Source organism: Chiloscyllium plagiosum, unplaced genomic scaffold (assembly GCF_037043375.1).
Source record: "Chiloscyllium plagiosum isolate Xiang-an unplaced genomic scaffold, Cpla_swu_hap1 HiC_scaffold_39, whole genome shotgun sequence".
NCBI classification, from domain to species: Eukaryota; Metazoa; Chordata; class Chondrichthyes; order Orectolobiformes; family Hemiscylliidae; genus Chiloscyllium; species Chiloscyllium plagiosum.
In genome coordinates this window covers 26,362,209-26,383,120 of record NW_028270177.1, presented here as the reverse complement: position 1 = coordinate 26,383,120, position 20,912 = coordinate 26,362,209, and the positions used below count along the sequence as shown (strand labels likewise).

Below are 20,912 nucleotides of genomic sequence, written 5' to 3'. Positions count from 1 at the left end.
TAGGTCTGGGTGGGATGCTCTTCAAAGGGTTGGTGTGGACTTGATGGGCCAAATGGTCCACTTCCACACTAAATGGATTCTATTCAAAGTTTTCTTCACGGCCAATGTTGTTCCGTGGGAAAGCAGCCAAGATAGATCTCATGGCCTTGGAGTTAGATCATATAAACAAAGAAGTAGGCCATTCAGCCCTTTTAACCTGTTGTACCATTCAATATAATCATGGTTGATCATCCAACTCAGTTCCTGTTCCCACTTTTACCCATGCTTTTTGATCCCTTCTTCCCTATGAACTATATCTAACTCCTTCTTGAAAGCATTCAATGGTTTGATCTGTGGCAGAGAATCTCACAAGCTCCCCACTCCCTGGGTGAAGAAATTTCTCCTCATCTCAGTCCTAAATGGCCTACCCATTATCCTTTGTCTCTGACCCCTGGGTCTGGGCCCTCCAGTTATCGGGAACATTTTTCTTTTATTTAATGAAACAAAGATCTGTGCGGATTCTGGAAATCTAAAATAAAAACAGAAATTGTGGGAGAAACTCAGCAGGTCTGGCTGCATCTATGGAGAGAAACAGAGTTTATGTTTCAAATCCAATGACCCTTCTTCCTTTGTTTACCCTGTCTAGACCTATTAGAATTTTACAGGTTTCTATGAGATCATTCTTCGAAACACCAGTGACTAAAGTCCTAACCAATTCCCAGGAATCAATCTGATAAACCTTTGTTGCACACTCTCTGTACCCAGGTCACCTTTCCTCAGAAACAGAGAGCAAAACTGCACACAATATACCAAATATTATTTCACCCAAGCTCTGGAGAGGTCAGAGTAGATCGACCAGTCTGTCCCATGAGACTCATTGCTTACTCAACTTGTCCTATGTCTATGTGAATAAGAGTTATGAGAGGAGATTGAGGACAAAGGTTTCCTAAAGTCAGTAACCTCCACTCTCAAAGCCCCACTGTTAACCTGAATATGTAGTACAGGTACACAATCCTGTATCCAAAACACTCAGGACCAGCTGGTTTTTGGAATTTGGAATTTTTCAAATTTCGGAATAAGTGACTGCTTGATAGTGAAATTTTATAAAGTCTTACCAAACAGCAGACTCACTGTAAGTACCATGGGCCAGGGATAGAATTGAGGCCTGCCAGTGCTGGGCAATGCACCCCCATGTCGCATCGGAGTGACACACATCAAGTGGGTGTGGAGTTGGGTTAACTGTTTGCATGCCAAACAACCATATTAATGAGAAACAAACTTCATGAGAAAACCTTCGGATTTCGGAGCTTTTTGGATTTCAGGATTTTGGATAAAGGGTTATCTACCTGTATACTGTGAGAAAATGTGAAGCTGTTCATTTTGGAAGGGACACCAAAGAAGCAGAGTATGATTTAAATGGAGAAAAGCAGAAGAAAGCTGCAGCATAAAGGTGTTTGGGGGGTGGTGTTGTGCACAACACACAGAAAACTATCCCACCAGGTCCTGTGGGCAATCAGGAAGACTAATGGAATGTTACTTCAAGGGGTTTAGAGTTTAAGAGTAGGGAAGTCTTGCTACAACTATGTAAGGCTGGCACAGTGGCTCAGTGGTTAGCACTGCTGCCTCACAGGGCCATGGACCGGTTTTGATTTCACCCTCGGACGACTCCCTGTGTGGAATTTGCACTTTCTCCCCAAGTCGGCGTGGGTTTCCTCTGGGTGCTCCGGTTTCCTCCCACAGTCCAAAGATGTTCCGGTTAGGTGAATTGCCAGTGCTAAATTGCCCATCATGTCCAGGAATGTTTAGGTTAGACGCATTAGTCAGGGGAAATTGTAAAGAAATAGGATAGAGGAATGGGTCTGGGTGGAATACTCTTCAGAGAGTCAGAATGGATGTGTTCAGCCAAATGGCTTGCCTCCACGCTGTAGGGATTCTGTGAAGGTGCTGGTGAGACCCCATCTGGAGTACTATGAGCAGTTTTGATCCCCTTATTTAAGGAAAGGTATCATTTCATTGGATGTAGATCAGAGACTGTTAACTAGGATGATCCCTGGTACAGAGCAAAGATTAAATAGATTGGGACTCTACTCACTGGAGTTAGAAGAATGAGCAGTAGTATCATTAAATCATGTCGAATTCTTAAGGAATTCGACAGGATAAATGCTGAGAGGACATCTCCCTTTTAGGGGAGAGTCTAGGACTAGTGGGCACAGTCTCAGAACAAAGTGATGTAAATGTAAGCCAGAGATGAGAAATTTCTTCTCTCAGAGATTTGAGAGTCTTTGCAACTCCTTGCCACTGAGAGCTCTGGGGGCAGACTCCTGAAGTATATTTAAGCCTGCGATGGATCTGTTGGGGAATGGAGGGTTTGGGGGAATGGACAGAGAAGTGGATGTGAGGAATCTTGGATCAATTTAGGATCATGATCCTATTGAATAGTAGAGCAGGCTCGAGGGGCTGAATGGCCTCCTTCTGTTCCTATTTCTTATGGTCGTTAAAGTGGGCATGTAGGTGAGGCACAATCATGGGACAGATCCCAGGCTAAAACTAAAATCTCTTGGAGAGACAAATATAAACACACAATACACCTCAATATTGGGGAACATTCCAATAATAATGGCGTAGACTTTCTGATGGCCAGACCTTCATTATTCCAATGTTGGTAGGATTTGTATTGGAACCCTGCTGAATCCCCATCATAGCAGACTCCACGGAATTGCCAGGGAAATTGTAGATTCTACTCGAAAGGTGGTAAGGTCAAGCCAGGGAATTATAGACCAGTGAACCTGATATCGGTGTGGGTAAGTTGTTGGATGGAATCCTGAGAGACAGGATGTACGTGTATTTGGAAAGGCAAGAACTGATTAAGGATAGTACAACATGGCTTTGTACATGGGAAATCATGTCTCACAAAATTGATTGAGTTTTTTGAAGAAGTAACAAAGGGGATTGATGAGGGCAGAGCAGGAGATATGATCTATATGGACTTCAGTTAGGCATTCGACAAGGTTCCCCATGGGTGACTCGTGAGCAAGATTAGATTTCATGGAATACAGGGAGAACTTGCCATTTGAATACAGAACTGGCTCAAAGGTAGAAGACAGAGAGTGATGGTGGAGCGTTGTCTTTCAGACTGGAGGCCTGTGACCAGTGGAGTGCCACAAGGATCGGTGCTGGATCCACTACTTTTCATCATTTATATAAATGATTTGGATGTGAGCAGAAGAGGTATAGTTAGTAAGTTTGCTGATGACACCAAAATTGGAAGTGTAGTGGACACAGAAGAAGGTTACCTCAGATTACAACAGGATCTTGATCAGATGGGCCAATGGACTGAGAAGTGGCAGATGGAGTTTAATTCAGATAAATGTGAGATGCTGTATTTTGGGAAAGCAAATTTTAGCAGGACTTATACACTTAATGGTAAGGTCCTCAGGAGTGTTGCTGAACCTGCTTGGAGTGCAGGTTCATAGCTCTTTAAAAGTGGAGTTGCAGGTAGATAGGATAATGAACAAGGCACTTGGTATGCTTTCCTTTATTGGTCAGAGTATTGAATACAGGAGTTGGGAGGTCATGTTGCAGCTGTACAGGACATTGGTTAGGCCACTGTTGGACTACAGCGTGCAATTCTGGTCTCCTTCCTATCAGAAAGATGTTGTGAAACTTGAAAGAGTTCAGAAAAGATTTATAACGATGTTATCAGGGTTGGAGGATTTGAGCTATAGGGAGAGGTTGACTAAGCTAGGGCTGTTTTCCCTGGAGCATTGGAGGCTGAAGGGTGACCTTATAGATGTTTATAAAATCACGAGGGGCATGGATAGGATAAATAGACAAAGTCTTTTCCCTGGGATGGAGGAGTCCAGAACTAGAGGGCATAGGTTTAGGGTGAGGGGGGAAAGATATAAGAGGGACCTAAGGGGCAACTTTTTCACACAGATGGTGGTATGTGTATGGAATGAGCTGCCAGAGGAATTGGTGGAGGCTGGTACAATTGCTACATTTAAAAGGCATCTGGATGGGTATATGAATAGGCAGGGTTTGGAGGGATATGGGCCAGGTGCTGGCAGGTGGGACTAGATTGGGTTGGGATATCTGGTCGGCATAGATAGATTGGACCAAAGGGTCTGTTTCCATGCTGTACATCTCTATGACTCTGTGACTCCTCCATTCTGGAACTTTCCAGAAGTATCTCTTTAAATCAGAGAATTCAGAGGGTTTTGCTGAAAGTAAATGAATAGTTACTCAAGGATAATTAGACTTTCAAATACTTAGTCTGACTCCTGAATAACTATTTAACTGACCCAAAACTTAACTCACATATTCTCATTAGCACCTCCACCAGATACATTACAGCCCCCAAATTCTGGGTCCTAAATACCCAACTAGACATGTTCCCCACTTCCTCCACTTCAGAATCACTTTTTGTCCCTTTCACCACAGCATGAAACACTGACAAGCAAAAACAGAAATTGCTGAAAAAGCTCAGCAGGTCTGGCAGCATCTGTGGCAAGAAACCAGGGTTAATGTTTTGAAACGTTAACTCTGATTTCTCTGCACAGATGTTGCCAGACCTGCTGAGCCTTTCCAGCAATTTCTGTTTTTGTTTCTGATTTATAGCATCTGCAGTTTTTTTCATTTGTTACTTAGTATGAAACATTTGCCTTTAGTTAAAGCTAATCTTTGACAAATTGTTTCCTAGATGAATGAATTGGAATGCCTTTCTGATCTTTTAGCTCCTGGTGTACAGTGCAGCTTTGCACTGAATGTAGGATCTAATGTGGTTTAATGCTGCACTCCTGTGGAAAAACAGCTTTACTGCACCTTTTCCTTCACAACATTTAAAGCCTTGTAAGAAATGTATTTCTCAACACTTAAATGTGGGCAACTTTCTTTATTGTCCCCTTATAAGTTTCGTTTCATATCTTTGAGAAGTGTTCCCAATGTCTATAATCAGGAATACAATTTTAGATACAATAATCTTCAGCATTTTGGAGAGCTGCTTGTAAATTGCAATTCTACCCAACATGAGAGATTTTGTAAGAAAGCAACTATACTTCAAAACTCAACTTTATTCTAAATTATTATTCCCAAACATTTTAGTATTGCTAAAAGCTAGCACAGGAAAACTTTGTAATTTTTAAGTTTTGAGAAGAATATTAATGGCCGTAATGACTGTTGGTAATTCTGTTAATTTTCTTGTTTAATGTGAAATATGTTGTCTGTTGATTTTGTGGCCTAGTCCTGGCTCTGTACAGTCAGACTGCAGCTTATCATGTTTCTAGATGGGGTACCCCTGTATGAGGGGTTAAACTGGCTTCTCTTTATTCACCCATCCTTTCAGCTGGTCAGAACAAACAAATTATTTCGCTTGTGAATACCTTTCTCTCATACACAAATGAACTTACGTTATAAGAATTAAACAGGAAACAATTTAACCAGCTTTCTAGGGTTAACAAAGAGTGAATTTATTCATTACTAAACACACATCATGTAAGCTTAGTCTAACTCCTGAATAACTATTAAACTGACCTAACACTTTATTAGATTAGATTAGATTACATTACATTACAGTGTGGAAACAGGCCCTTCGGCCCAACAAGTCCACACCGACCCGCAACCCACCCATACCCTTACATTTACCCCTTACCTAACACTACGGGCAATTTAGCATGGCCAATTCACCTGACCTGCACATCTTTGGACTGTGGGAGGAAACCGGAGCACCTGGAGGAAACCCACGCAGAGACGGGGAGAACGTGCAAACTCCACACAGTCAGTCGTCTGAGGCGGGAATTGAACCCGGGTCTCTGGTGCTGTGAGGCAGCAGTGCTAACCACTGTGCCACCGTGCCGCCCACATATTCTCACATATTCTCAATGGTACCTCCCCCAAATACATTACAACCCCCAAAATCTGATCCTCTCTCCCTCTGGGTCCTAAATACCCAACTTGAAACACTGACAAGCAAAAACAGAAATTGCTGAAAAAGCTCAGCAGGTCTGGCAGCATCTGTGGCAAGAAACCAGGGTTAATGTTTTGAAACATTAACTCTGATTTCTCTCCACAGATGTTGCCAGACCTCTGTGTCCAAATGGGCAGTGTGTTATGGAAACATAGCTTGGGCACAAGTACAACTGAGGAACTCCAGCTCCCGATGCTTAGTGGTCAGCACTGCTGCCTTTACAGCAACAGGGACCATGATTCGATTCCACCCTCAAGTGACTATCTGTATGCAGTTTGCACATTCTCCCTGTGTCTGTGTTGGGTTTTCTCCAGATGCTCTGGTTTCCTCCCACAGTCCAAAGATGCGTAGATTAGGTGCATTAGCCATGTTAAATTACCCATAGTTCCAAAGATACACAGGCTAGGTGAATTTGCCACAGGATTATGTGCAGAGTTACAGGTATATGGAAAGGGGGTAGGATTTCTAAGGAAGCTTGGTGTGAATTCAATGGGCCGAATGCCTGCTTCCACATTGTAGGGATTCTACAATTCTATTGCTGCAAGGCTTTATTGGTTAATGCTCCAAGCTATTGTTAATCACCTCCTGAACCTGGGCCTAGCTGAGAGGCATATTGCCTTATGGAGGGCCCTCTCCCACATTTACTTCATGCAGAGGTAAGCTGGTGCAGCCTTGTCTCAACACAAGCCACTTGAAGACAGAGAGCAGTCTCATTAAATGCTTAATGAAAAAATTACCAAAGGACTGTGGGGGTTGGAAGTCAGCAACAAAAACTGAAATTGCTTAAGAAACCCAGCACCATCTGTGCAGAGTCGAAGAGTGTGGTGCTGGAAAAGCACAGCCGGTCAGGCAGCAACCGAGGAGCAGGAGAATCGATATTTCAGGCATAAGCTCTTCATCGGGAATGAGGCTTGTGGGCCAAGGGGGCAGAGAGATAAATGAGAAGGGGGTGGGGGTGGGGCTGGAGTCAAGGTAGTTGGGAATGCAATAGATAGATGAAGGTGGGGATAAATGTGATAGGTCAGAGAAGAGGATACAGCAAATATTTGGGAAGGAAGATGGACAGGTGGGACCATTCAAGAGGTTGATACTGAGTTGCAAGGTTAGGACTGGGATAAGGTGGGGGAGAGGAAATGGAGAAACCAGTGAAATCCACATTGATCCCGTGTGGTTGGAGGGTCCCAAGGCGGAAGCTGAGGCGTTCTTCCTCCAGGCGTCGGGTGGTAAGGGTTTGGTGATGGAGGACGCCAGGACCTGCATGTCCTCAGTAGAGTGGGAGAGGGAGTTGAAGTGTTCAGGTCGGTGAGGGTGGTCAGTGCGGGTGTCCAAGAGATCTTCTCTGAAACAATCCGCAAGTTGGCGTCCTGTCTCTCCAATGTAGAGGAGACCACATCAGGTGCAACGGATGGAGTAAATGACATGTGTGGAGGTGCAGGTAAATCTCTGTCGAATGTGGAAGGATCCTTTGGGGCCTTGGAAGGAGGTGAAGCGGTAGGTGTGGGTGCAAGTTTTGCATTTCCTGCGAAGGCTGGGGAAGGTGCCGGGACTGGGGGGTGAGTTAGAGGGGGGTGTGGACCTAAGAAGGGAGTCAGCTGAGTGTGCTGAGCTTCACTGGAGCACTGTAGCAAGCCTGAGACAGAGATGTTGGCCAGGGCACACGATGATGTGTTGAAGTGGTGAAATCTCTCCCCACCTTCAGTATATATTACCAACCTTTACCCAGCTACAATCAGTTCTGAAAAAGGGTCATTGGACCCAAGCTGTTAACTCTGTTTTCTCTCCACAGATGCTGACAGACCTCTTGAGTTTTTCCAGCTATTTCTGTTTTTGTTTCTCATTAAGTGCTTGCTGTTCTGCACCTATATGAGTGAATAAGGACTCTAGGTTAGCTTGTATTTCAGTGTTGGTTAGCCATGTTCCATTGCTGCTACCCATATCATCTAGACAACGATCTGCTTGTCTCCTTCTCACGGTGATATTTGTTTTATCATGTAGACATCACACAACCTTGGCATATTTTTTCCCTGATCCGATATCTCAATCAGAAAATTCACTTTCCCGAGCTTCTTGGCTTCTCTGACAAGCCATGGAATAATTTCAAAATAAAATGTCACCCATTTAAGACAGATCATGCTTCTTCTTGCTGAGGGGGTGTGAGTCTTTGGAATTCCCTCCCTCAAAAGATAGTGGGTGCAGAATATTTTTAAGGTGGAGGTAGATAGATTCTTGGTTACCTAGGGGATGAAACATTATCAGGGTACGCAGGAAGTGTAGAGTTTGAGTTACAATCAGATCATCTATTTTCTTATTGAATGATGTGGCAGGCTCGAAGGGCCGAATGGTCTGCTCTTGGTCCTTGTCTATGTTTGTTGTCATCAAACTTTTAAGATCTCAGGCGACTGACTGTGTGGAGTTTGCACGTTCTCCCCGTGTCTGCGTGGGTTTCCTCCGGGTGCTCCGGTTTCCTCCCACAGTCCAAAAGATGTGCAGGGTCAGGTGAATTGGCCATGCTAAATTGCCCGTAGTGTTAGGTAAGGGGTAAATGTAGGGGTATGGGTGGGTTTCGCTTCGGCGGGTCGGTGTGGACTTGTTGGGCCGAAGGGCCTGTTTCTACACTGTAATGTAATGTAATGTAATGTAAAAAATGTAATCTCACCTGGTGTCTATAGTAGCACTAACACGTGTCAGACCCTGGCACGTTTATCTGATTTACCTAATTGGCAGGTTTTCAAGAATTCTCTTCACAGCCTCGCGAGACTTGCTCTCAGAATCTGCTACGTCATTTAAAGTAAAGACATCCTCCTTCTTTTCTAAGTCCCTCTCCTTGATTAGGTTCAGAGTGCTTGTGCCCATGAACTAATTCAAATGGAGTAAAACTGGTGAACTCAATGAGTGATTCCCTAGCAGTAAATCAAACACTAGCCTTGAGGGCTACTCATGCCCTAATCAATATTTGTAAAGTCTGGTGTTCCCTTTCTAGCACTCCCCCTGTGATGGAGGTGGCACACTGAAGATGTCCAAAGAGTCACACCCTGGTTGTCATAACTTTCTGAAATACTTTGGGCACGGAGCTTGTCTCTTGGGCCAACTGACTCTCAATCAACAGTCCATATTGGGTAAAGACGTGGGTCAATCCTCTCACCACTGTTTACAGAGATAGTTCTCAGTGGAACTGTCTGTGGGGCATTGACGGCCATGCCACTGATAGTAAGGACATGTTGGCAACCCTCTTTTGTTCTGAGCAGGGGTGCCAAATAGGCTGCTAACACCTCACTGAAGGGTTTCCCCAAAGGCTAGCATTGTAGGAGCAGCTCTTCTTGCAGCTCAGGGCTTTCCCACAATCTGGCAGGTTTTACAAAATCTTACTGTGTCCCTCTATGGCCAGAAAAAAACATTGGCTGAGGCAGGCCTGAGTTTTACGCTTACCAGTCTGCCCTTCCATCTGAATTTCCTGAGCCAGCTGTAATATTTCCCTACTGCGCCTCCCCTGCACCACTACCTGATGGATTTCTGTCATTTGCAGGTTAATGAGAGAATCTGCATTTCCTCGCTTGTAATAAAATAACATTCAGGGACTGCTGCTTCCTCTGTTTCAATGGGAGTTGCTATCTTTTGTTGGGCTAGTGCTTTGTCGTGCTGCTCCCAAAGCAGTTATAGATATTACCTCCTCAGGGTCTTCGAGACACTGGAAAAAAAGGTCAGCAATGTGCATCGAGTCCACAAGATCCATAACAAATGTGGTTGGTCTTACCCACCCAAAATCTGTCCAGCTTTTCTTGATGCCCATAAAGCACACGGATACAGGAAATCTGGTTCCAGCATCAGAAGCCAGAACAAAATGCAAGTGACCAACAATTTGACCAACTATCCCACTATACAAGGGAAGTGTTTAGATGATGCACAAACACTAACACATCTATGAGGTTCAGAATCAACCAAGCGAAAGACAAATTTCAGAAGCTGACCAGGTTTTCCATATTGTTAACCACACACACCATGTGGATGGTGTAAGACGATCAGAAGCTTTTACAAACAATAGCACCACAAAAAAGTCAATATAAATATCAATGCACGACATAGTCAAAGCGTATTAGCACCACATACTGTGAAAGACATGAATCTCAGCAAGTAGCACTCCATAGTACAGTCTAAGAAAGAGGGTCTCACCGCATATAAGGGATCATCAATTCCATGTATTGGCAGAATCACACTTCAGTGTCAATAAACAGACTCACCTTTGCTTCCTGAAGTCTTCTATCCAGTGGTTACCAGTGGTCTAGCAGTGGTGGGTCTACTGATATACACAGATCTCAGTGTTAGCGATAATTCATGAGATTCAAACCACACTCATTTTGACAGAAGAGACCACAGGTTATATAACTGAATCAGTCAATGATCTGCAAGGAGAAATGAAATGGGATTAAAGTGAAATATCAGGTACTCGGATAATTACATTAACCCAATCCACAGAAAGACCAAGATATTCCTCTTGTTTTACTCAGCGATACTCTTCATTGTGACGCTGAAGACATTTGCAAGGCTGACTTGTTGCACTTTGGTCATAAAAAATATAGAAACAGGATGCAACCATTGTTATATCTTGTTGTAAGAAGGATATTATTAAAATGGAGAGGATTCAGAAAAGATTTACCAGGATGTTGCCAGGACTGGAGGATTTGAGATATAAAAATAAACTGGAAAAGCTGAGGGGACCCTTTTCACTGCACAGTAGGAAGTTGAGGGGTGATCTTATTGAGGTTTATAAAATCATGAGGGGCATAGATAAGGTGAATGACAAGGGTCTTTTCTAGAGGTGGGGATTTCAAGACGAGGGTGCATATTTTTAAGGCGATAGGAGAAAAAACTGGGTGGCATGGTGGCTCAGTGGTTAGCAACACTGCCTCACAGCGTCAGGGACCTGGGTTCGATTCCAGCCTTGGGCGACTGTCTGTGTGGAGTTTGCACATTCCCCGTGTGCCTGCGTGGGCTTCCTCCAGGTGCTCTGGTTTCCTCCCCAAATCCAAAGATGTGCAGGTTCGGTAGATTAGTCAGGGGTAAATGTAGAGTAATAGGGTAGAGAATGGATCTGGGAGGGTTACTCTTTGGAGGGTTTGTGTGGACTTGTTGGGCCAAATGACTCATTTTCACACTGTAGGGATTCTATTTACAGGACACGAGGGGCAACTTTGCTACACAGAGAATAGTTCATGTGTGAAATGAACTGCCAGAGAAAGTGGTGGATGTAGTACATTTACAACATTTAAAAGACATTTGGATAAGTTCATGAATAGTAAAGGTTTGGAGGAATATGGGCCAATGCAAGCAAGTGGAACTAGTTCAGTTTGGGAACATGGTTGGCATGGAGTATTTGGACCGAAGGATCTGTTTCCATGCTGTATGACTCTCTAACTCTATGTGTCTAACTGCTGATAATGAGCGAGTAGAAGAATTGCAAATGATCATTATTCAGGGAATGCCCTGACAGTACTAAAGAAGTACCTGAGTAGATTTGGTCATTTTGACCGTACAGAGATGAAATTGACATATCACGATATGTAATTTTCAAGGGAAAACAAATCCTAATAGCAAAAGTATTCCAATAGGATGTCATGTTGATCCTACACATGGACACATGGATATTGAACACAAATGGCCTCCTACTGTCCTATATATTTCTGTGATTCTGGTGAGCACTGCTGAAGAGTCTTATTGTATAGATATTGTTACAATGTCTGATATTTAGAAGCCTTCACGCAGTCTGATCAACGGGTTATTCATTCTTGTACATAATCTTGTCTGCTCTCCACAGGCCCTGATCTGATTTATGCAGTCATAGAGTCCTACAGCACAGAAACAGAGCCTTCAGTCCAACTCATCCACATCAACTAGACATCCCAATTTGACCTAGTCCTTTGTGCCAGCATTTTGCCCATATCCCTCTAAACCCTTTCTATTCATGTACCAATCGAGATATCTTTTAAATACTGTAATTGTATCAGCCACCACTACTTCCTCTGGCAGCTAATTCCATATGTGATTTGAAATGAATATAGTTCATATGTTGCCATCCATATTGTCCTGATGTTTCACAAACCTTAACACTACCAGGCAGTTCCTTCAATTTTTTAAAAAACTTTTGCTACTTTTCATGACAACTTGGACACTGCCCTGTCTTTTCATTAATTCATAGCCCAATGTATTTAGCCTTTAAATTAAAGAGAATTAAATTTTTATGTTTCACTATTGCACTCTGTAAAATTGGATATTTCTACAGCCAAGTCTGACTTGGCCTTTCTAAGTTTTAATCACAGCCGTAGCTAGAGTTCCGACAGAAATAACATTATTAACCATATTTCTGTACAAATGACATAGAACATGGAACAGTACAACATAGAACAGATCCTTCGGCCCTCGATGTTGTGCTAACCTTTTATCCTATTCTAAGATCAAACTATTCTACATAGCCTTCATAGTACTATCTTCCATGTGCCTATCCCAGAGTCAGTTAAACGTCCCCAATGCATCTGACTCTACTAACACTGCTGCAGTGCACTTCATGCACCCATCACTCTCTGTGTAACGAACCTAATTCTGACATCTCCCCTAAACCTTCCTCCAATCACAATAAAATTATGACCCTCGTGATAGACCTTTTTCGCCATGAGAAAAAGTCTCCAGCTGTCCAATCTATCTTTGCGTCTCATCATCTTGTAAACCTCTATCAAATCACCTCTCATCCTTCTTCGCTCCAGTGATAAAAGCCCGAGCTCCCTCAATCTTACTTCATAAGACATGCCCTCCAGAGCAGGCAGCTTCCTGGTAAATCTCCTCTGCACCCTCTCTAAAGCTTTCACATCTTTCTTATAATGAGGCGACAAGAACTGAACACAACTGTGGTCTAACCAGGGCCCTATAGACATGCAGCATAACCTTGTAGCTCTTAAACTCAATCCCCCTGCTAATGAACGCTAACATACCATATGCCTTCTTTACAACCCTATCAACTTGGGTGGCAAGTTTGAGGGATCTATGGACATGGACCCCAAGATCCCTCTGTTCCTCCACACTGCCTAGAATCCTGTCTTTAACCCTATGTTCTGCATGCTATAAGGATGCATACTGTTGTCAGTTACAAATGCTGTGAATTTTATCCCCTTGGAGTTTCCATTTGATTGAATCTTTTTAGTGCAATTGGTTTGATGATGGCACAACTGTACAACAGATTTTGGAAATTTACACAGAGGTGGTTTTCACAGCAACTAGGAGATCCTCAGTCCTTTCTGCAAGCCCCACCTACAAGATTACCAGGATGAAGTATCATCATGATTAGGAGACTTCAGCAACTGTTTGTTGGCCTTTGAAGAGTTAAACCAAAAATTTTAAATGTAAGGATGATTCCTCTTAGGTATTTGCATGGTCTACAGTGTAGCAGATAACAGAATAGATATATGGTTAGGAGATACAATATCTTCACGGTGACTCTTTTAACCTTTCTAAACAAGTAATTCCATTGCCGCAATGATATAAAGTACAGACAATTAATCTTGAGAATCTCATTGACTAACTTCAAAGCCTTGGACTTCGGTTTGAGAGAAGAACCATTTTGCATGATCTGGAACACTTCAGGCTGATCACCAAAGTCACCTGACCTGAAGGTAGACATGATCAACAGGAATTTACAAAGGAATTTCTAAATGGCATGGCTAAGATACCAACATTGAAGAGGTTATTAAATGGGCAATTACCTTGACATTAAAATTCAGCACCTGGAACATATTGTTCAAAAGGAGGCCAACAAATGTTTTCTGGATGAGAAACCTTGATTACAGCTATTGCTGGGATGAGGACTTAATCCTGGAACTCATTGTTCAAAAAGAAGGATTGAACACCCTCCATCCCATCCATATCAAAGGATAGCAGGGGAACTCTGACGATGGACCATGAAGATTCTTTGTGTTATGACATTGAAGGCATGCATTGTACCTTTAAGAGAGAGAGAATGATGTTCTGAACTGAGAGCTTACAAGCACTTGTGTATATGACTAGATGACTAGAAAATTGAAAATATGTAACATTTGACTGTGAAATGGATACCTGAGTTTTGACAACAATTCAAATTTAATGAATCAATTTAAATTATGCCCCAGGATACTAAAACTCAATTGAATTTGAGTTTATTATTTTGCCATCATCGAACCAATGAGACGATCTGATGTTGGAGGGGTATAAAATGCAGACAATTTGAAAATTGGTTCGAGAGCAACTGCCATAGAGACAGAAACACATAGAGAGCTAACATCTTGCTCTCTAAGAAATTACGAAACACTCTCTATCAAAGGTATATTTTCATGTGAAAAATACATTCAGTAAAAATAAAGAAGGTGACCCAGGGAGACCCTCAGCCAGAAGAAGAAAGACATAGATGAAGACAGCTGCTATGTGGTTTTGCAATTAAGTCAATGTGATTTTAATGAGTGTCTTATTGAAAACAGTTGAAGGCAGATAGTAAGCTGTTAAGAGAAAGGGGGACTTAGAGTTGTGAATAGTTGTTGTTTAATGTTCACTTTTAGAATTAAAAAATAAAGTGATGTTATTTTCTTTAAATAGTGGAATTTGGAAGTTCTCTGTCACACATTTTAACAGAATATGAAGCGAGGTGAGCTTTTCTGGGTGTTTGGTTTAATTTTTTATATATATATTTATTGAAAAAGTGTTTCCCTTTCTTTTACAAAAACACAAACCAAAAAAGTAAACAAAATTATAAAAGTACAAAAAAGGAGAAATGATATCATACTATTATGTTATATTACAGTAATGTTAACAATAAACTGCCTATTATTCTCCAAGATACAGTCGACTCATATTTACTTAAACCAAATTAGCACAAACTCAAATTAAATAAAATAACTAAATTAAGTTACAATCCGCAAAAATTACATTACATTACATTGTACTATATTACATTACTCCACTCGTCGCACCTCCTTCAAGGCTCCCGTCCACGGGAGCAACAGTAATTATACCCTTATGTACTAGGCTCCACCCTCCCCCCATGGGTCCCCGGACTGCCATATATGGCCCTCATGGCTATATAAAGGCCCTAATCAGTACCACTGACAGATCCATGTCTATATAGTTTAGAAAGGAGCATTTCTTATAAAATCGCTCCATTCCACGGCACACTATGCTTGTCAGGTGATCCTGAGGGACGTGCTCCATCACAGGTCTGTGCCACCCTGCAAGACTTGGAGGCTTTTCTGATATCCAGTTCATTAGGATGTTCTTCCTCACACAGTGTGTAAGAATATTGAATAACCTCTTCCCGTGCTCACCCAAAGAGAGAAGGTTCGGTAGCCCGAAAAGGAGGGATACCGGATCCTCCCTAAATTCCACTCCCAAAATCCTCTCCAGTTCATTTACTATGGCCCCCTAGTATCTATGGATCTTGTAACAGGACCGGAAGCAACGCATAAGGGTGCAAATACTGTTTTTACATTTGGGACATTTTGGGGACAATCCTTTCTTAAACTTTGCTAATTTCTCTAGTGCCATATGGGCACTGTGGAGGATCTTCAATTGCATCACTTGTGCCCTATTGCATATTCCCCCATATATCCTCCCACCTTTCTGGTGAGATTTCCTTCCCTAACTCCTGATTCCATATCTCATGGAGTCTCTCCATATCCCCCAAGGCATTCCCTCTCTGCAGATGGTATATGGTATTAACTGAGAGAGTGTCCCCACATCAGAGCACTCTACGTTCTATATCTGATTTGCAGGGCTGGGCCAAGAGCATGGTCTTCTTCCGTTTGTAATCCCTAACCTGGAAATATCAGGACAGGTCCCTATTAGGGATTCCATACTTCTGACCTAATTGGCTGAAAGACAACAAGACTTCTCCCTCAAATAAATCTCCCAGACAGGACATTCCTTTACCCTCCCAAGCTCTGAAGCCAGAGTCCATTAGTCCCCGGTCTAAATCCTGGGACTCCCACTAACTGGGTGAACGGCGAAGTCTTCAGCAAATTGCCCGCACCCTGCCGCATTATCCTCCATGCTTTTATCATATTTATGATAATCAGACTCTGATAGCGCTCAACCACAGATCTCATCTTATCCATGAACAGTACGTTTATGAGGGGACATCTCGCCTGCTTCCAAAACTCCACATCAAGCCATATTGGTTTTGGGTCATTGTGCACCCATTCGCCTACATACGATAACATGGCACCTATTTGATATTTCTTCAGATCTGGGAGGTTCCCCCCCCCTCCATATCCTGCGGAAGTTGCAACTTGGCAAATTTAATTAAGGTGCGCCTATAGCACCGAGTAAGTGATCAAAGCCATCCGGAAAACCTCCGCAGCACCTGTTTGGGTAGTAATAACGGGAGCATCCTCCTAGGACATAGCAACCACGGAAGAACATTCATTTTAATCAAGGCTATACAGCCTAGCCATGTTGTGGGTAGTCCCTCCCATCACTGCAAGTTCTGCTTTATTCTCTCAAACAGCTACACAATGTTAGCTCCATACAGCTGCCAGAGGCGAGGGGTAACAAAAATCCCCAGATAGAGAAAACCTTTCTGTGACCACCTAAAGGGAAATTCCATTCCCCTTCCAGCTTTGGTACCTCCACCAACCCCTCAGATTTTGTGAAACTTATCTCATATCCCGAAAAGCTACCGAATAATTTAATCTGTTGTATTAACCGGGGTATGGATTTTTCAGGGTGAGCTAAAAAAAAAGGACATCGTCCATATAGAGAGTGATTGTGTTTGGTTTAATTAACAGAAAGGTTCACTGGCGTGTCGTAATAGTTTGGGTGCTCAGGTCCGAGATTTAGATAGATTTGGGCAGGTTTATACAGATCCAGTCTGAAATTTGGACACCTTTGTGGTACAAAAGGTCCCAACAGATTTAAACACTTCTGAATAGTGTCCTAAGTAAAACATAGGTGAGAAAATTAGTTTAATTTCAGTTACTTGTGGTTAGTTAAATTAAAAGTGAGGAAAATAGTTCTTATGATTGCTAAAGAGATTCTGGGGTCCCAACTTTGCTAAAAATAGGGTTAGAAAGACAGAGGAAGGACATACTTTTAGAATTAACAAATAGGTTAGAATTAGGTTTAACCAGGGACAAAAGGAAAGCTGAAATTGTAATGGAGCTGTTCAAGTACTTAGGTGTATCAGAGAAACAGACAAAGGCAGCAGAGTTAGAAAAACTTAAATTGCAATTGAGGCAAATGGAGTTAGAAGATAAAGAAAGGAAAAGAAGAGCCAAGTTAGAGGTAAAGAGAGGAAGACAAGATTCTTAGTTGAGCAAGAGAGAGAAAGAGTGAGAGGAGAAAGAAGAAAGAGAAAGAGAGAGAGAGGGAAAAAAAGGGAGAGAAGGTTCCTATCTGAACAAAAAGAAAGAGAGAGAGAATTTTAACTTCAGAAGTTGCAAATCAGTCAGGAAAGTCAAGTTAACAGGATGGAGATAAAGAGAGAAGGAAGTGACGTATACAAATATGTTAAAACATTGCCACCTTTCAATGAGAAAGATGTCGAAACTTTTTTTATTTTATTTGAAAAATTGGCTAGGCAGATGGAGTGGTCAGAGAACTTGTGGGTAATACTGGTTCACATTACACTGATAGGCAGAGCTAGTGAAGTATTTGCAGCACTATCAGATGAGGGGACAAGAAAATATGCAAATGTCAAAAAGGCTATTTTGAGTGCTTATGAGTTTGATATCAGAAGCTTATAGACAATGGTTCAGAAACATAGAGGAACCAGGTCAGACTTATGTTGAGTTCAAAAGAATTGAACATGATAATTTTGATAGATGGGTGTGGGCCTTAAAAATAGATAAGATATTTAAGGCTCTAAGAAAGATTATTCTGCTGGAGGAGTTTAAAAACTAACTTCCAAAGATGATAAAAGTTCATGTGGAGGAACAGAAGGTTCAAGAAGCGAGAAGAGGAGCAGAGATGGCAGATGACTATGCATTGGTGGATAAGATGCAATTTAGCTTCCGGCAAGAATTTCACCGTGAGGGAAAGCAATTGGGAGAAGGGGAGATCTTTCACTACAAATCAAAGAGTAGATCACACTGGGAATAGTTTACCACAGGTGAAGGAAGAAGCCTAAGGGGGTGAAAAGGAGGTAAAAGGCCTCAGGTGTTTCCATTGTGGTAAGATGGGACATGTAAAGTCATAGTGCTGGTCACTGAAGAAAGGCACTATGGGAAAAGATGTGGTAAAAGAGACTAAGCCTGTGGGATTAGTGAAAGTAGTAAAAGAAACCCAAAGAAAAGTTGAGAAGTTGCAGGAGAGTGTGCAGCCTAGTCAGGGGCTGGGTATTGAGTTAGTGCTCTATCTCTGTAAAGACTTCATCTCTGTAAGTAAAGTTTACTCAGGAAGAATAGGGGGAGAAGAGAATGAAGTTACAATTTTGAGAGATGCGGGAGCTAATCAGTCTCTAATAGTAAGAGATGAACGTATTTGAACTCTTTCTGACATGTTACTAGACAAAATGGTAATTTGTGGAATAGATGGACAGAAATTTAGCATTCCCTGTGTAAGGTCAGGTTGGAGAGCCTAGTGCAGAGGAGAAATGGGCAGAGTGCACCAAATTGTATTGCCAGTAGCATACGGCAGAAAGTGTTATGAGTAGCACATGAATTACCAGTAGAAGGTCATCTAGATGTGAGGAAGACTCAAGCTAAGGTACTAAAGCCTGGACTGGACAAGGACGTGATTAAATTTTGCCGTACATGTCATACGTGCCAAATGGTAGGTAAGCCACAGGCAGTGATAAAACTTTGTTGCCAATTCCCATATTCAAAGAATCTTTCACACGGTTTATGATTGATTGTGTCAGCCCCCTCCCAAAAACTAGAAGTGGGAAGCAGTACTTGCTAAGTATAATGGATGTGTCTACCAGATTTCTGGAGGCAATTCCACTACAGAGTATTAAGGCAAAAAGGGTGGTGGAAAAGTTGGTAGCTTTCTTTACCCAATATGAACTACCCAAAGAGATTCAGTGAGACCAAGGGTCTAATTTTACTGCTAAGTTGTTAAAGAAATCAGAATAGCTTAGGCATATAGCACTTTAAATCAAGTGCATACCATCCTGAATCCCAGGAAGCTTTGGAAAGGTGGCATCAGACCCTGAAGACCATGTTAAGAGTGTACTATCAGGATTTCCTGAATGATTGGGATAAAGGTATCCCATTCATATTGTTTACAATTCGAGATGCCCCAAATGAATCTACTCAGGTTACTCCCTCTGAGTTAATATTTGGGCATGAAGTGAGAGGGCATTTGAAATTAGTTAAAGAAAAATTGACAGAACCAAAGTAGGAGTACATACTTGGAGTATGTATCTGAGGTGAGGGAGAGCTTAAATTGGGTAAGTGAGTTAGCTAAACAGCACCTGAAGAGGGCACAGCATAGAATGAAGAAGGTGGCAAATAAAAACTCTAAAATTCAGATGTTTTCCCATGTTATTGTGGATTTAAAAGAAGAAAGTGTAGATATTATTGAACAGATTCCAATGTTATATATGTGTGCAGAAATTAATATGAAAAGTATAACTTCAATTAATGACCTATATATTTTATTGTAACGGGATGAAGAATTAGAAAAACAAAGAATCCATTTTTTCATTATGATAACTCTTTTTTTTCTTAAAGGGGAAGGTGTTATGGAATTGAAGGTGTATACTGTACCTTTAAGAGAGAGACAATGCTGTTCTGAACTGTGAGCTTACAAGCACCTGTGCATATGACTTGATGGCAGTCCCAGGGTGTACTGGAAAATTGAAAATGTATAACATTGGCTGTGAAATGGATACCTGAGTTTTGATTGCTGTTTTGACAGCAATTTGAATTTAACCAATCAGGTTGGGGAGTAAAAAATGTGGGCATTTTAAAAATTGGTTAGAGAGCAACTGTTATATAGACAGAAATGCATAGAAAGCTAATATCCTGCTCTCCAAAAAATTAGGAAACACTCTCTATCAAAATACATTTTCATGTGAAACATACTTGCAAGAAAGCAGACGATCAAAGGAGATCCTCAGCCAGATAAAGAAAGACACGGACAAGGACAGCGACCGTGTGGTTTTGAAATTAAGTTGATGTAATTTTAATAAGTGTCTTATTGGAACAGCATATTGTTATTGAGTTAGAGGCAGATAAGGTAAGAGAAACGGGGAGTTCAGAATTGTGAATAGTTGTTGTTTAATGTTCACTTATAAATTTTTTAAAAAATGATTATATTTTCTTTAAATAGTGGAATTGGGGAGTTCTCTGTCACTCATGTTTAATAGTTTATGAGGAGAGGCGAGCCTTTCTGGGTGTTTAGTTTAGTTAACAGAGGGATTCACCCCCGTGACATAACATTTGCAAAAATCCCTAACATGCACCAACAGTTGGGTTTGACAGCTCAAAATTCCCCTCCTGTGAGTAGCCATGATGTAAATTCACAGGTTTTTGTTGCAAAAAAAAACACAGTAAAATAAACAATAGCCGCAACTGTCTAGTATAGGCTTGGGGAACTTTCGTCCTTTTGGAGTACCCAGCTTGATGAAACATTCAGTGTGGATCTGCCATATCATTCTAAAATTCGCTGGTTGTCACACGGACAAATACTTGTCAAACTTTTATCATTGCTAAAACAAATCACAAGATTTTTTGAGGAACTGAATGAATCAGGTGAATTATCAAAAGGGGATTTCTGCAGAAATGTTGCATTTTTGTGTGATATAATGTCAGAGCAAAATTACCTGAATGTTTTTTTGCAAGGTAAAACTAAATCCAAATATGATATGTGGCTAAAGCTCCAGTCATTTCCCAAAAAGCTGAGATTTTTCAAAACTCTCCTTACCTAATCAGAACTTTCACCTGAGCACTTTCCTGAACTGGCAAAGGTAATTAATGAACTGAATACAAGCAAATCATTAAGGAAATGTGACATGAAAGAA

The 20,912-nt window shown here is 41.6% G+C and overlaps 1 long non-coding RNA gene across 1 annotated transcript in view; it reads right to left on the bottom strand.

Annotated features, from left to right (window-relative positions):
* Nucleotides 1–20,912, bottom strand: part of LOC148138637 (uncharacterized) — a 166,291-nt gene that overhangs the window by 133,299 nt on the left and 12,080 nt on the right. The window contains exon 4 of the long non-coding RNA XR_015753846.1: nucleotides 10,177–10,338. This is a non-coding gene — a long non-coding RNA (uncharacterized LOC148138637). The remainder of the gene's footprint in view (nucleotides 1–10,176; nucleotides 10,339–20,912) is intronic.